Genomic DNA, 13394 nt, shown 5'->3' with positions numbered 1-13394 from the left:
ATTATAGACCCATTACTTTGACTTCCAATATGAGTAAATTGATGGAAAGTGTGGTGAATTAGTGGTTGGTATCATTTTCAGAGTCAAGAAATATAATGGCAGCAGGACAGTAGCTCTCGAGGACTGGAGTTGGAGACCGCTGATTTAAAGTATATGGCAAAGAATTTAGTCAGACAGTGTTGTGGCCTTTAAGGCCTACATGGACATGGAAATACATTAATGTAGACACATCACTATCAGATATTAAGAAGAGGAAATTTACAACAGATATTTATGAAGAATTTTATAATAGAGTGGAGAACAAGTACAGTGACTAGATATTTGGGGTAATGAAAAAGCAGATAGGTTGGTTAAAGAAGCTATTAAAAAGAGTAGATATTCTTTAAATCCAAAGGCAAAAATTATGGTTGGAAAAGAAAGTAAACTTTTATGAAAATGGCATAAAATAATGAAGTAAAAGGGAGACATTTATATAAAGTTCAAAATACAGTTGAAGTTATAAGAAATAGAGGAATAAGTAGGTGGGAGGAGATAATTATAAATAGAATAAGAGCACGTCATTGTTTTCTGAATCATGTTTTTTTTAGGTTGGGAAAACATCGAACTGGTTTCTGTAATTGGTGTAATGCTATAGAAACAATAGAACATATGCTACAACATACAATCATGGGTCAGACTATTGAGGTTTGTGATGAATCTCAAGGCTCCATGATAGACTGTCACAAGAGAATTTCAGCACTTTGACAAAGCATAAATATAAATTACATCTCCATAGTCCAGCAATCCAATCAAACTTTATTTATAAAGCACTTTAAAACAGCCAGCACAGGACCAAAGTACCACACAGTAAATAAGTTAAGAACAATGGATAAAACGAAACAACAACAAATAAAAAATAAATAAAACACGTAATAGATAAATATTAAAACAGCCCCATATTAAAACCAATATAAAACCACATCCAATCAACTTAATAACAACTAAAATAAAAATAAACTAAAAAACAACATCTCACCAGGGTGATGAGTTGGGTTTTCAGAAGTGATTTAAAAACCATGTGAGAAGAGGCCTGTCTAAACTCTAAAGGCAGACCGTTTCACACATTGGGAGCTGCTACAGTGAAAGCACAATCTCCTCTAAGTTTATACTCAGCCCTGGGTACATTCAGGAACAGCTGATCAGCTGACCTGAGAGAGCGGGTCGGTGTAGCAGCTCAGAGCTATAAGATGGGGTTAGGCCATGGAGGGCATTAAAGTGCATTCCAGTAATCCAGCCAAGTGGTAACAAAGGCATGGATAACTGTCTTAAAGTGCTGCCATGAAAGAATTGCTTGATTTGGCTTTATTTTAGCCAGCTGAGAAGCTTGACTTTACCACTGCCTTAATGTGACTGTCAAGCTTCAGTTCAGAGTCCACTTTGACCCCCAGGTTTGTGACAGGAGAAAGGAAGAGCTGCGGTAAGATCTCAGTTTGGTTCGGGCCTTGTCCCAGTTTGCACACTTATTGCCGGCTTGGTTAAAAGACTTTCTCCAAATCCTTGGACCTCCACCTTCGCATAGGGAGCACCGCGGGGACCACTCTCCAGCCTGGATGCCTCCGCTATGCACGTTGGAGGCTTCACTGCCCAGTCCGCTGGAGATTTCGCAGCCCGGCCCGCCACTTCCCTCCTCCCAGTGGAAGCAGCACGCCAGTGTTCATGCCACAGTCTGATTACGGTGGTCTCACTGCAGGACAATTCTTTTGTCAATTCCTCGGGTACCAAGTTCCACCTGCTACTTCATCATCCAAGACAGCCACCACAGTGAGTACAATGGAATCTGTTTCAAACACCCCACTTTCTGTTGAGTCAGTTCTTTGTGCCAGCTGGGGGTTCAGGAAAACCCATTCAGCTGCCACCTGACTTGCCTGGAGACTCAGGAGAACTCGTCCAGCTATCTTCCTCGTCACCTGGAGGCTCTGGAAAGTCTGTCCAGCCTTTGCCTGTTCCTGCTGGGGGCTTAGGAAAGTCTGCCTAGCCACCGTCATCCTTCCCGGCGGATTGAGCGGAATCTATGCAGACCCCACCTGTCTCCACTGGGGGCTCTGGTGACTTCACCCACGGCTCCCATACCACCACAAATCTCCACTAGGGGCTCGGGAAAGTCTGTCCAGCCACGCACAGCTCCCATACCACCGCCTGAAGCTCAACCCCTTACTCACCCGTCTGCGGCGTCGATCCCACCGTCTGGCCTAGCCACATCTCCACCAGAGGTCAGCAGGCCCTCTGTTCCAGCTCCATCTCTGCCAAACGCACATCATCTGGTCCTGCTCTGCCTCCACCAGAGGTCAGCATGCCGGCACATCCTGCTTAGCCTCCGGACAGCTTAACCGCCGCCCCTTCCCATGCGGTCAGCCTCCGTAGTGATTCACCTGCATCGCTGCCGCTTCCCACACGGTTGGCCCCCTGAACTGCTCTGTCGCTGCCATTCCACAATATCTTATTCAGCAATATACACTCCAGGTGGCAAATGCAAATACAGTGAAAATTAGTTTACAATTAATATATTAACAGGTTTATACATAGTTATATAGAGATCTTAGGATGTGACGAAATGATCTGGAGATTACTTTTTAAAAAGCCAGTGTTTAGTAAGAAAACATTGCCTGTTGTGTGTATTTATACCTTATTAGGATTCATATCAGTTATGATCACTATGTACCTTTATGTTAAAAAGAAAAGAAAAAAAAAGACTTTGCAGTTGAGAGCCTGTAGTTGCTCTATTATTGTTTTTATATACTTTGTGTCATGACAGGTGTGACAGACTCAAGCGCAGACTGGAAACAGCAGTTAAACAGTTCTTTATTTAAACACCAAGTGCTCTATATACAAGTTGGGGGAAATGCCAGGATTCCAGGGATCCATGGGGGGTTCGGAAAAGCGGGATCTTTACACTTGCACTCATCTCCACACGTTCCACTGCCAGCTCGCTTGCTCCTCACAGAGAATCCCTCCTCACACACACAACACGCCAAACTGCTAGCACTCAGGGTTCCGGGGTTCAGGGTTCAAGATGAAATCTATGTACGGAAACAAACAGTTGCAACCAAATAAAATATGAAGCTACACAGAAGTTTTACAGAGCCGGGATTAACCTAACATGGGTTACTCAATAGTCCAGCGACGAGTAGATCAGAGCCACTGCCTTATGAAGTGGCCAGCCAACAGAGTGATGAACCACAGGTGAGTTAATTAGCTGCAGGTGTGTGGGCCGTAAGGCAGGAGCCGGTGATGAGCTCTGCACAGGCAGAGTGATGCAAGCGAGAGAGAGAAAGGCAAAATCAAAACAATAACATTTATGGCCGCGCTGAGCCAACCAGGGAGGTACAGCAACCATGACGCTTTGATGATTTTGGCCCATTTGTTCTCTTAGAAAGAAGAGGAGCAAGCAATTAAGAGCAAGTTATTCTTTATCTCTTTCATAATGCATAAGGGGTCACTGAATGGAAATCAAACTGAGGCCTTCTTCAGTTTCTGTAAGAAGTACAGTTAAGAGGTTATTTTTAGCTTTCTTTACTCGGTTGGAAACATGTGACAGGTTATTTATTCCATTACTGTTCTTCTACATCTTTATCTTCAAGTCATGAAGTCCAGTATCCAAAAAAGAAAAAGAAACAAATAAAATTGGATTTCTTATTGCTGTGGCTTGGCCATATTAATTTTCTAATAGCAAAAACAACAGTGCCATCATGAGGTCAGAGAAAAAGCAGCCTTTCAACACTTAAAGGTTGCTAGCAGCATGTTTCCTTTTTGCCTAATTACCATTGTATATCTATAGTGCTGTCTTCCTCTCAATCTTTATTCAGTGTCTTTAACACTTTTGACCATGGCATTTTATGTCAGAGGCTATTGGAAATAGGCCTGTCAAATCAATCAGCTGGCTGGTTTTCTAATGACCTTTCAGACCGCAAACAGTTCATAACATTGGGAAAAAAAAAAACTGGAAGAGAGACCAATGGTTCCTCTTCCAAAACAGATTGTGTATTTTCTTTCACTGCAAGGGTTGCTGCTTTCACCTTCTTACCTCTCCTGGATTACGGTGATATAATTTACATGAATGCCTCTGCCCATCTCGCTCTCTGTTAGAATCTGTTTATTACAAGGTATTAAGAGTTATAACCGGCTTTAAACCATTAACACACCATTGTACTTTATATTCTCTGGTTGACTGGTCCTCACTGGCCTTATGTAGACAGTTCATTGGTATCATTTTTATCTTCAATCGCTTTCTGGTTTACTCCCCTCTTATTTATCAGAATACATGTTAAGCAAACAATTTAGTCATAGTCTGTGGTCTTAGGACAGCCTTACATTTACTATTTCATTATTCATACAGAGCTCGCAAAGAAGGCGTTCTTATCTGCCCCGTCTTCATGAAATGCATTACAGAAGGGCTTGTGGATGTTGATCCTGCTGCCTCTGGAGGCATGCCTGCCAATATGGCTCTTTGGTCAAGCCAGGGGTGCCCAATCCCAGTCCTCGAGAGCTACCGTCCTGCAGCTTTTAGACGCATCCTTCTTCTGACACACCTGAATCAACTGAATGGCTTGTTATCAGGCCTTTGCCAAACTTGATGGCATGCTGAAGAGGTAATCACACCATTTGATTCAGCTGTGTTGGAGTAGGGATGCATCTAAAAGCTGCAGGATAGTAGATCTCGAGGACTGGGATTGGGCACCCCTGGGTCAAGCCCTCCCCTCAGTCACATCCATTATCAGCAGCTAATCTTCAAAGAAGAGAGGTTGAGGAGAGAATGGGCACATCCAGGCCTGAAGGTGCACTTATCTCTGTTCTGTGTAGATATAGTCAAACAGGAAAGCGGCATCCCTTGGATATTCAGTTCTCCAGGAATACAGTGGCAATCCCAATCCTCTCAAAGTTATAATCCACAGGATAACAATGGAAATCCTTGAAAGTTGTAATCCAGCAGGAACACATGTTTGTATTTTGTATTTTATTTAATTGTAAGTCCACAATTCGGCAGCACTTGGTCCCTCTGACATTTGTGCTGAACGGTGAACTCTTTGATCCAATCTTCTGTTCTGGAAAACCTCACAGGAGAGGAAGGGAAGAACACTGAATGCTGCTAGGATCCCTCTTTTATAGTCATATATGCTCTGTTTCTCCTTTTTATGTATATTTCTTTTTTATGTTGTACTTTAACATGAGCTGTCATTACATATGAACATTCAGTCACATGTGAATATACTTTTCTTCATGTCTCATTCATCTTATGCTATTTTACTTCAATAGGATTTATCATTGGCTCAATTTTTATATGAGTATCATGACTGTGTATGATTCCAACATGTTTTTAACTCAATTACACAGAAATACTTTTTCTCACTTTTTCTCTTCATAACTCTGTGTTTGTCAGTCACAGTATACTTATTCATGTTAAAGTCAGAAATTCTTTTGAGATTAATGTCTCCTCAATGTCTCAGACACCCTCCCATCCTTTTCACACACAGCCTCCGAGGTCATATTTAGCACAAACAAGCCACTCCATACAGAATCTCAGTGAGAAGCCTTTTGAATCATCAAAAAAAATCCAGACATTGACATTATTTCATTATTTTCATTACTCAAAACTGCATTTCTCATTCATCATATTAAGTAGACTTGTAATTTGATTACAATTAAAGATAAGTTAGGAAACGCCTATAGGGATGAACTGCTTAATATAATGAGAGGTAAGCTAGAAGGTAAGCTGGGAGAACTTGTCAGTGATCATGGGTAAAATAACGCCTGAGCAATGCATCTCACTGGTTTCTCTATACATGAGAAGTCTTGAAGCTGTCATCACTAAAAATATGTTTCAATAAGCATGTTCAATACTTGTTTACCTGTTTCATTTCTCATTATTACACATAATGTATGGACATCTATGGTTTGATTTCTTTGCAAGTGTGGATTGGATGGTCTGTTACAAATATATGGTGAGAACTTCATGTCAATAGCATCTCAGAAAGCTGTTAAAAAAACTAACCGTAGAAATACTAAGTAAAAGATAAAGGGAAAAAGGAAGAAAGGTTAGTATGTTGGTTGACGCATGCACACTTAAGTATTTATATTGATTTGGTGGCATGTTCAATATTTATTTTACCCACTCTATCTGTATATATAGATGTAGACAGAGAGAGATGTAGCATTAGGAATAACTGCAATGTGAAGTGAAACTCCCTTCTATGGATCACCTGGGTGGTTCTAATACATTCTGATTCCTGCCCTGCCATAATCTCCCCTGTGTCTGAGTTAAAGAATGTACTAATTACTGCCATTTTACAGGAGCGGGTGACATCTTTTGATGTAACATTACCCTCCAATCCAATTAGCCCAACACTTGTCAACTTTACTCAACACTGATGAGCAGTTTATGCTAACCTGGAAGTTAGTTCCAGGCAGCAACTGGTTCTTTCAAATTCACATTGGACTACCTCTACTGATTAACTGCACCAATCAAACCCTACCTAGTTTTGTATTTATATTGAGTGTGTGTTACTCTGTATGGTTTATCAGACACTAGGGATTACATGTCATACAGATTAAATAACGCAATAAATGCTCTATATTTATATTTAGTTCTATAGTTAGCATGTTGCTATTTCTCTGAAAGTCTAATAAAGATCAGAGGAATGGAACATATATAAATTCAAATTTAAAAATATAATATATACAGAGCCTCTGACCAACTCAAGTTCACAAAGGCAGATTGTAAGCACAAAAATGAAGGCAAGGAATTGCATATTTACTTATAGCAGAGGGACTCTAAAACACTAAAAAAAAAAAATCTGTACATTAAATACAACAATTGTGGCTGTTGTGTTCAGTCTTGTTTTTAAATGAACAAATTATTCCATCTAGTGGCCAAGTGATCGCATGTATTTTTTAAATGTTTTGATATCAGTAAAAATCCTTCCTGCCTCCACAGTACATTACTTTATTTGTTAGATTTCACTTGTAACGTTCCCATTCAGGGTGGCTGTAGCTCAGGTGGTAAAGCAGGCCTACTGATCGTAAGGTTGGTAGTTCAATCCTCGTCTGCCACGGAGAGTATCCGTGGGCAAGATATTAACCCCAAGTATGAATGTGTGCTTAGACAGAAAGCACTTAAAAGCGTAGAAGAAAGTACTTGTGGCAACATGTGGCATGTTGTATTAAGTGCTTTGAGTGAGGGAGAGTAGAAGCGCTCTATGTAACAATCAGCCCATAAGATGTTGGGAGTTTTTTTGGTTCTTTTTTACTTTCTTCATTTGTATAATTTTCTGAACTGTTTTGTTCTTTGATATTATATGCATTTTACTGAACTAGGTCATTTTGTGTTTTCCCTGTTGTAACAGTGGGGATGGAAAGCTCGAAAGAAACACCGTGTCAAGCTGTTGAAGGTTTTCGAAAAACTGCTCCAAAGCATTGTTCAAAACACCCAGATCAAGTGGCCACGACTAAAGGAGGTTTTAGTGCGCTTCATACCAGTTTCAACAGATGGCGCACCTGCTGTTTCTACGCAGTGCCAGGTGCAAGGATTACATTTTTTTTTATGAGCCAGAGTCATTTGTAATTACTGAATTAATGTTTGTTGGCACTTACGTTTGGATTTCTCACATGCACATGTGTAAAATAAAACAATACCCCATCTTTCATTATCTGACCACTACTGGCCATCCACTGGAATGAAGAGTGTAATTAAATAAATATGACATAGGTATATAAATAATATAAGAAATTGAGAAAAAAGGAGACTGGTGGGTGAGCTGCATTAACTCACATCAGCAGAGAGAGACTGGCACGCTGTGGTGTAAACTCATTAAAATATCTTAATAAAAATGCCCCTGTGTTCAAGGGGAAATAAAACAGGAGGAGTTTCCAGCTCTGACTCCGTCTCTTTTCTGCTTTCAACAGAAAATGTTATTTGCAGCATTAAGTGACCTCATCCTCACTATAGTCTGTTGCTTAGTTTTTCTTTTCCCTTTTTTTATTCCCACTGACGCTTCTGGTGCAAATATCTCATAAACAACAAGAGGCTGCAGGTTCACTATAACCAAAACTGCAGATTCAAACAACATGCCAGTGTTACAAGAAAGTAACAGTAGTTTCCGAGCTTTGGAAATAATTAAAAGTATTGTCTTATCTTGTCTTTCTGTTCAGTTATTTTTTAGAAATGCAAACCAAAAGTTATCTCATTTGTTCTCCACACATACTGTTTCCCTCCTGTCATAATCACAAGGAGAACTGACAGTAAATACACAGACAGGTGAAATATGTGACAGTGAATTAAGCATCCTGAAGTAACTGGCTCTATATGAAACCAAGCAATGATGGATTACTAGGGGAATTTCACAAAACATTCATCACAGAGTTGGCTTCTTTTCTGCTTGCTGTATTCCAAGAACTAATTGGTGAAAGTTAACTTCCAGTATAAACAAGGAGTGATAACACTTACTCCATATATACTAAAGAAATATACCATACCTGGATAACTGAAGGCCAGTAATTTTACAAAATAAATGATGGAAAAAAAAAAAAATTACATCAGAGGCTTTTTCAATTGCTGCTGTATCCACAGTGTTCGTTCTACACCCATCATTTTACACTCACAACGTAGCCATTGTTGCTCTCTTTCCAACGATGCATCTCTTAAAGTTAAGAGATGTAAACTTTTTGAACTGTGTGGATCCAAGTGTAGGGAGTACCTTCTAACCTATCTATCTAAATGTATAGAAATACATTGGATTTTCAGTCAGGAGTTTGGCTCAACAGCATGAAAGACCCCACTTTTTGACACCAGGAATATTAAAAAAAACAAAAAAAAAAACACTGTTGTTTAAAACAAGTCCTCTGGATCCTGATGGTTCAAAGGTCATCTTGATAGGAGTTAAAGGAGCTTGTAAAGAAAAGCTCCTGGACTTCTTTAAGTTGCTTGAAGACGTTTCACCTCTCATCCGCGAAGCTTCTTCAGTTCTAAGGTCAAATGGTGGAGAGTCCCAGATATAAACCTAGTGGGAGTAACCCCCCACAGAGGGACAAAAGGACCCCCTGATGATCCTCTAATCACCTGAGCCAAGGTGTGAAACTGGGCGTGGGTCCCAATCAGCCTGTGGGGCTCTGTGGGGGGGTTACTTTTCTTTGCAAGCTCCTTTGACTACGATGACCTGGATGACTGAGAACCTTCACAGACTTGATAGGAGTTACCATCTCGGATTTAGAAGCAGTTTTTCAACAGGTGTACCGAGGAAGATTTGACAGGCATTTGCCACAGAGTAGGCCACAACTAGACAGAGCATTCTGATTGGCCAGTTACAGTGGCTTGCAAAAGTATTCGGCCCCCTTGAACTTTTCCACATTTTGTCACATTACAGCCACAAACATGAATCAATTTTATTGGAATTCCACTTGAAAGACCAACACAAAGTGGTATACACGTAACGAAAATCATACATGAGTCCAAACATTTATTTTTTTTTTTTTTACAAATAACTGAGAAGTGGGGTGTGATTAATTATTCAGCCCCATGAGTCAATACTTTGTAGAACCACCTTTTGCTGCTTTGCACATCTAGAGACTGAAATCCTTGCCCATTCTTCTGTACAAAACAGCTCCAGCTCAGTCAGACTAGATGGACAGCGTTTGCAAACAGCAGTTTTCAGATCTTGCCACAGATTCTCGATTGGATTTAGATCTGGACTTTGACTGGGCCATTCTAACACATGGATATGTTTTGTTTTAAACCATTCCATTGTTGCCCTGGCTTTATGTTTAGGGTCGTTGTCCTGCTGGAAGGTGAACCTCCGCCCCAGTCTCAAGTCTTTTGCAGACTCCAAGATGTTTTCTTCCAAGATTGCCCTGTATTTGGCTCCATCCATCTTCCCATCAACTCTGACCAGCTTCCCTGTCCCTGCTGAAGAGAAGCACCCCCAAAGCATGATGCTGCCACCACCATATTTGACAGTGGGGATGGTGTGTTCAGAGTGATGTGCAGTGTTAGTTTTCCACCACACATACCGTTTTGTATTTTGGCCAAAAAGTTCCATTTTGGTCTCATCTGACCAGAGCACCTTCTTCCACATGTTTGCTGTGTCCCCCACATGGCTTGTAGCAAACTGCAAACTGGACTTCTTATGGTGTTCTGTTAACAATGGCTTTCTTCTTGCCACTCTTCCATAAAGGCCAACTTTGTGCAGTGCACGACTAATAGTTGTCCTATGGACAGATTCCCCCACCTGAGCTGTAGATCTCTGCAGCTCGTCCAGAGTCGCCATGGGTCTCTTGGCTGCATTTCTGATCAGCGCTCTCCTTGTTCGGCCTGTGAATTTAGGTGGACTGCCTTGTCTTGGTAGGTTTACAGTTGTGCCATACTCCTTCCATTTCTGAATGATGGCTTGAACAGTGCTCCGTGGGATATTGGAGGCTTGGGAAATCTTTTTGTAGCCTAAGCCTGCTTTAAATTTCTCAATAACTTTATCCCTGACCTGTCTGGTGTGTTCTTTGGACTTCATGGTGTTGTTGCTCCCAATATTCTCCTAGACAACCTCTGAGGCCGTCACAGAGCAGCTGTATTTGTACTGACATTAGATTACACACAGGTGCATTCTATTTAGTCATTAGCACTCATCAGGCAATGTCTATGGGCAACTGACTGCACTCAGACCAAAGAGGGCTGAATAATTACGCACACCCCACTTTGCAGTTATTTATTTGTAAAAAATGTTTGGGATCATGTAGGATTTCCATTCCACTTCTCACGTGTATACCACTTTGTGTTGGTCTTTCACGTGGAATTCTAATAAAATTGATTCATGTTTGTGGCTGTAAGGTGACAAAATGTGGAAAAGTTCAAGGGGGCCGAATACTTTTGCAAGCCACTGTAAATTCATGCTAATTTTTTATTGTGGATTTGTCTTCAGCAGATAATTAGTTCAAATCTGGGCAGTTTGAGTCAGTTGATGACTTTTATAATAATCTTTTCTGACTGGATGATCAGAAATGAAACCATTTACCTTTCTATAGTGGATTCTCCCACATTTCAACTCATCCAGTTGAATTTAATGTCTCTGTTATTAATCTGTATAGTTTATCCCCCCACTAACACTCAGAGTGAAAATAAAACCCACAAAAACTGTTAAAATCAAAAAATTATTTTACCTGCAAAAACACGCAGATGCACACGCACAAACACAAACGCATACGCACACAGACATAAACTCAGCAGGTTAGTCAGTGTCAGTTGATGTCTTTCCAAAGATTTGGTTGAGTTCTTTTCTGACAGAGAATCTGGACTCTGAAGGAACTTATGTCAGGCTACTGTTTGTGGACTTCCACTTTCAGGTGAATCACTCACTTCCTGTTTGAAAGGAAGCAACAAAAGCTGATGACGCCTCACATGAACTGTTTGTCACACTGTCCTCTGGCAAGAGGCTGCTGTCCACCGCTTCAGCCTTATTTTACTGACTTCCTGTTTGAGAGGAAGTCACTGATCTAAACATAGCAGGTTATAGTAGACAAGCAAATAGTCTGGTTTTACTTTTGTAACTTTAAGATTCCTTAGTTTAGACATTTAAAATCCCACTCTTCTAGTAATTAAAAGACTATTCATTCAGATGTTTTCCGACTAATTATTCTTTTGTCATTAGTTAGCTTTTTCTACTGTACATTTTAAAGATGTTCAGCTACTTTCCACTTCTATGTGAACTTCAGCTTTCTACAGTTCTGCACTTTGGCTTTGAGATGAATGATTCAGTGTGTTTCAGCGCATTCAACATTTTTGTCATGTGTAGCTGTGTAGCAGCCAGGATGAGGACCCAAACGCAGGACTCAAACAAAAGGTTGAACTCAACACAGAAGCATTATTTGCTGGAAAAAAAAACTCAGATATTGAATACAAAACCTAACTGGGAACTAGAAATGCAAAACTCAAAATTAGGAAACAAACCAGGAGCACAAAGGAGACACACAGCAATGAAGGTGTACGACACAACAAAGTGCAGAGGAAAACACAGGGCTTAAATACACAAGAGAGTAATGAGGAAATGGGAAACAGGAGGGAAACACAGCTGGGACTAATCTGACATAATGAGACAAGGTGGAGGCAAAATCTGAAAACACTGAATACAAGACTATCAAAGTAGAGCAGGAAACACAAGACAGGCACGGAGACGCAGAATTGACAAGGAAACCACGTCTGGGGATGGGCGTCCGGGTACACACCGGCTCACTCCTTGGCGGCCGCTTATCGGGGCCTGGAGCCTGGGGCTCGCTCGGGCCACTTCGGAGGTGGGGTGCCCCCGGCCTCTCGGCCTGGGGCTCGGTCACTCAGGCACAGCTGGCTGCCGGCGGAGCTCACGGGCGCGTCACTGCAACTCCCCCTGGCTTCTGCTCCGCGGCTGCTGAGTGAGCCCTCATCTGGGACTCTCCTCAGCTCTTTCTGGGACAGTGGCGCGGCTGCCCCTCTGTCGGTCTTCCTTGGTCTCTTGTGTTCTGGGGGCCTCTGGATGTCTGGAGTCTTGATCTCCTCCATACCTGCTTCATGCCCTGGAGGACGGGGCTGTGGCCCCCCCACACCCTCTAGCAGATCATTACATGAAGGAACCTTTTGAAAAAAAAAAGCGCGTCCATGCTCACAGGTGTACACACGGGTGATCACACCCACAAACTACACCCTTTTTGGCTCCTACCTCAAAGCACACTGTGTTCTGTTGATCTTATGTGCTGCACAATAATGTTTAATATTTAGTATTTACTGTCATATTCCCATATATCATTGTGATGTTGTTTATTCTATTACTCTTGTTCTCTTCTGTTTGTTTTCTTTTTTCTTTCTCAGCAGGTGATCCAGGTGATCGATATATGCATTTTTTTTTCTGCCCATTCTGTTGGTTTTTGTTTTTTGCTCTTCTCCCCCGTCCCTCTTCTCAGCTGTTTCTCTTTCCCTCTTTCTTTCTCCCCTTCTTTCCCCCAGTCAAATCTGTCCCGTATTCAGCAAGTGAAAATAAAATAAACAATAAAAGGTGAATCAAATGGACCATTATGGCAAGGCTGGGATGGTCAATTTGGTAAAGTAAATCCGTTGGGCATCTTTCTTTGCCTTTAGACAATAATTCTGATGGCAAAAGAGCCAAACGGGACAGGCGGGGGGGAAAAAAAAAAAGACAAGGAAACCACGAGAAGCACAGACATGAAAACATAACTTGATTAAGATGTGACACATGGAGCACAAGGGAGGCACAATGACACAACCTAAGATCTAAAAATCATTAAAGAAAACCAGAAACTAACTAAACTGAAGAATATTAATAATCAAAAACACAAACATTTGACATGTTTTTTCACCACAGATTCAGCAGTCATTAGATTTCAGTGAAAAT

At 41.1% G+C, this 13394-nt stretch overlaps 1 long non-coding RNA gene across 1 annotated transcript in view; it reads left to right on the top strand.

The window, feature by feature from the left end:
* LOC147313477 (uncharacterized) overlaps positions 1-7803 on the top strand; it is a 97065-nt gene extending 89262 nt beyond the window's left edge. Inside the window, exon 3 of the long non-coding RNA XR_015125071.1 lies at positions 7377-7803. This is a non-coding gene — a long non-coding RNA (uncharacterized LOC147313477). The remainder of the gene's footprint in view (positions 1-7376) is intronic.
* Positions 7804-13394: the final 5591 nt, after the last annotated feature.

Source organism: Aulonocara sp. 'chitande type north' Nkhata Bay, linkage group LG15 (genome assembly GCF_057382095.1).
Source record: "Aulonocara sp. 'chitande type north' Nkhata Bay isolate Kocher_YH1m ecotype deep benthic linkage group LG15, A_spYH_male_GT1.1, whole genome shotgun sequence".
NCBI lineage: Eukaryota > Metazoa > Chordata > Actinopteri > Cichliformes > Cichlidae > Aulonocara > Aulonocara sp. 'chitande type north' Nkhata Bay.
Note: the sequence above shows the minus strand (reverse complement) of the source record. Positions and strands in the feature narration are given on the sequence as shown.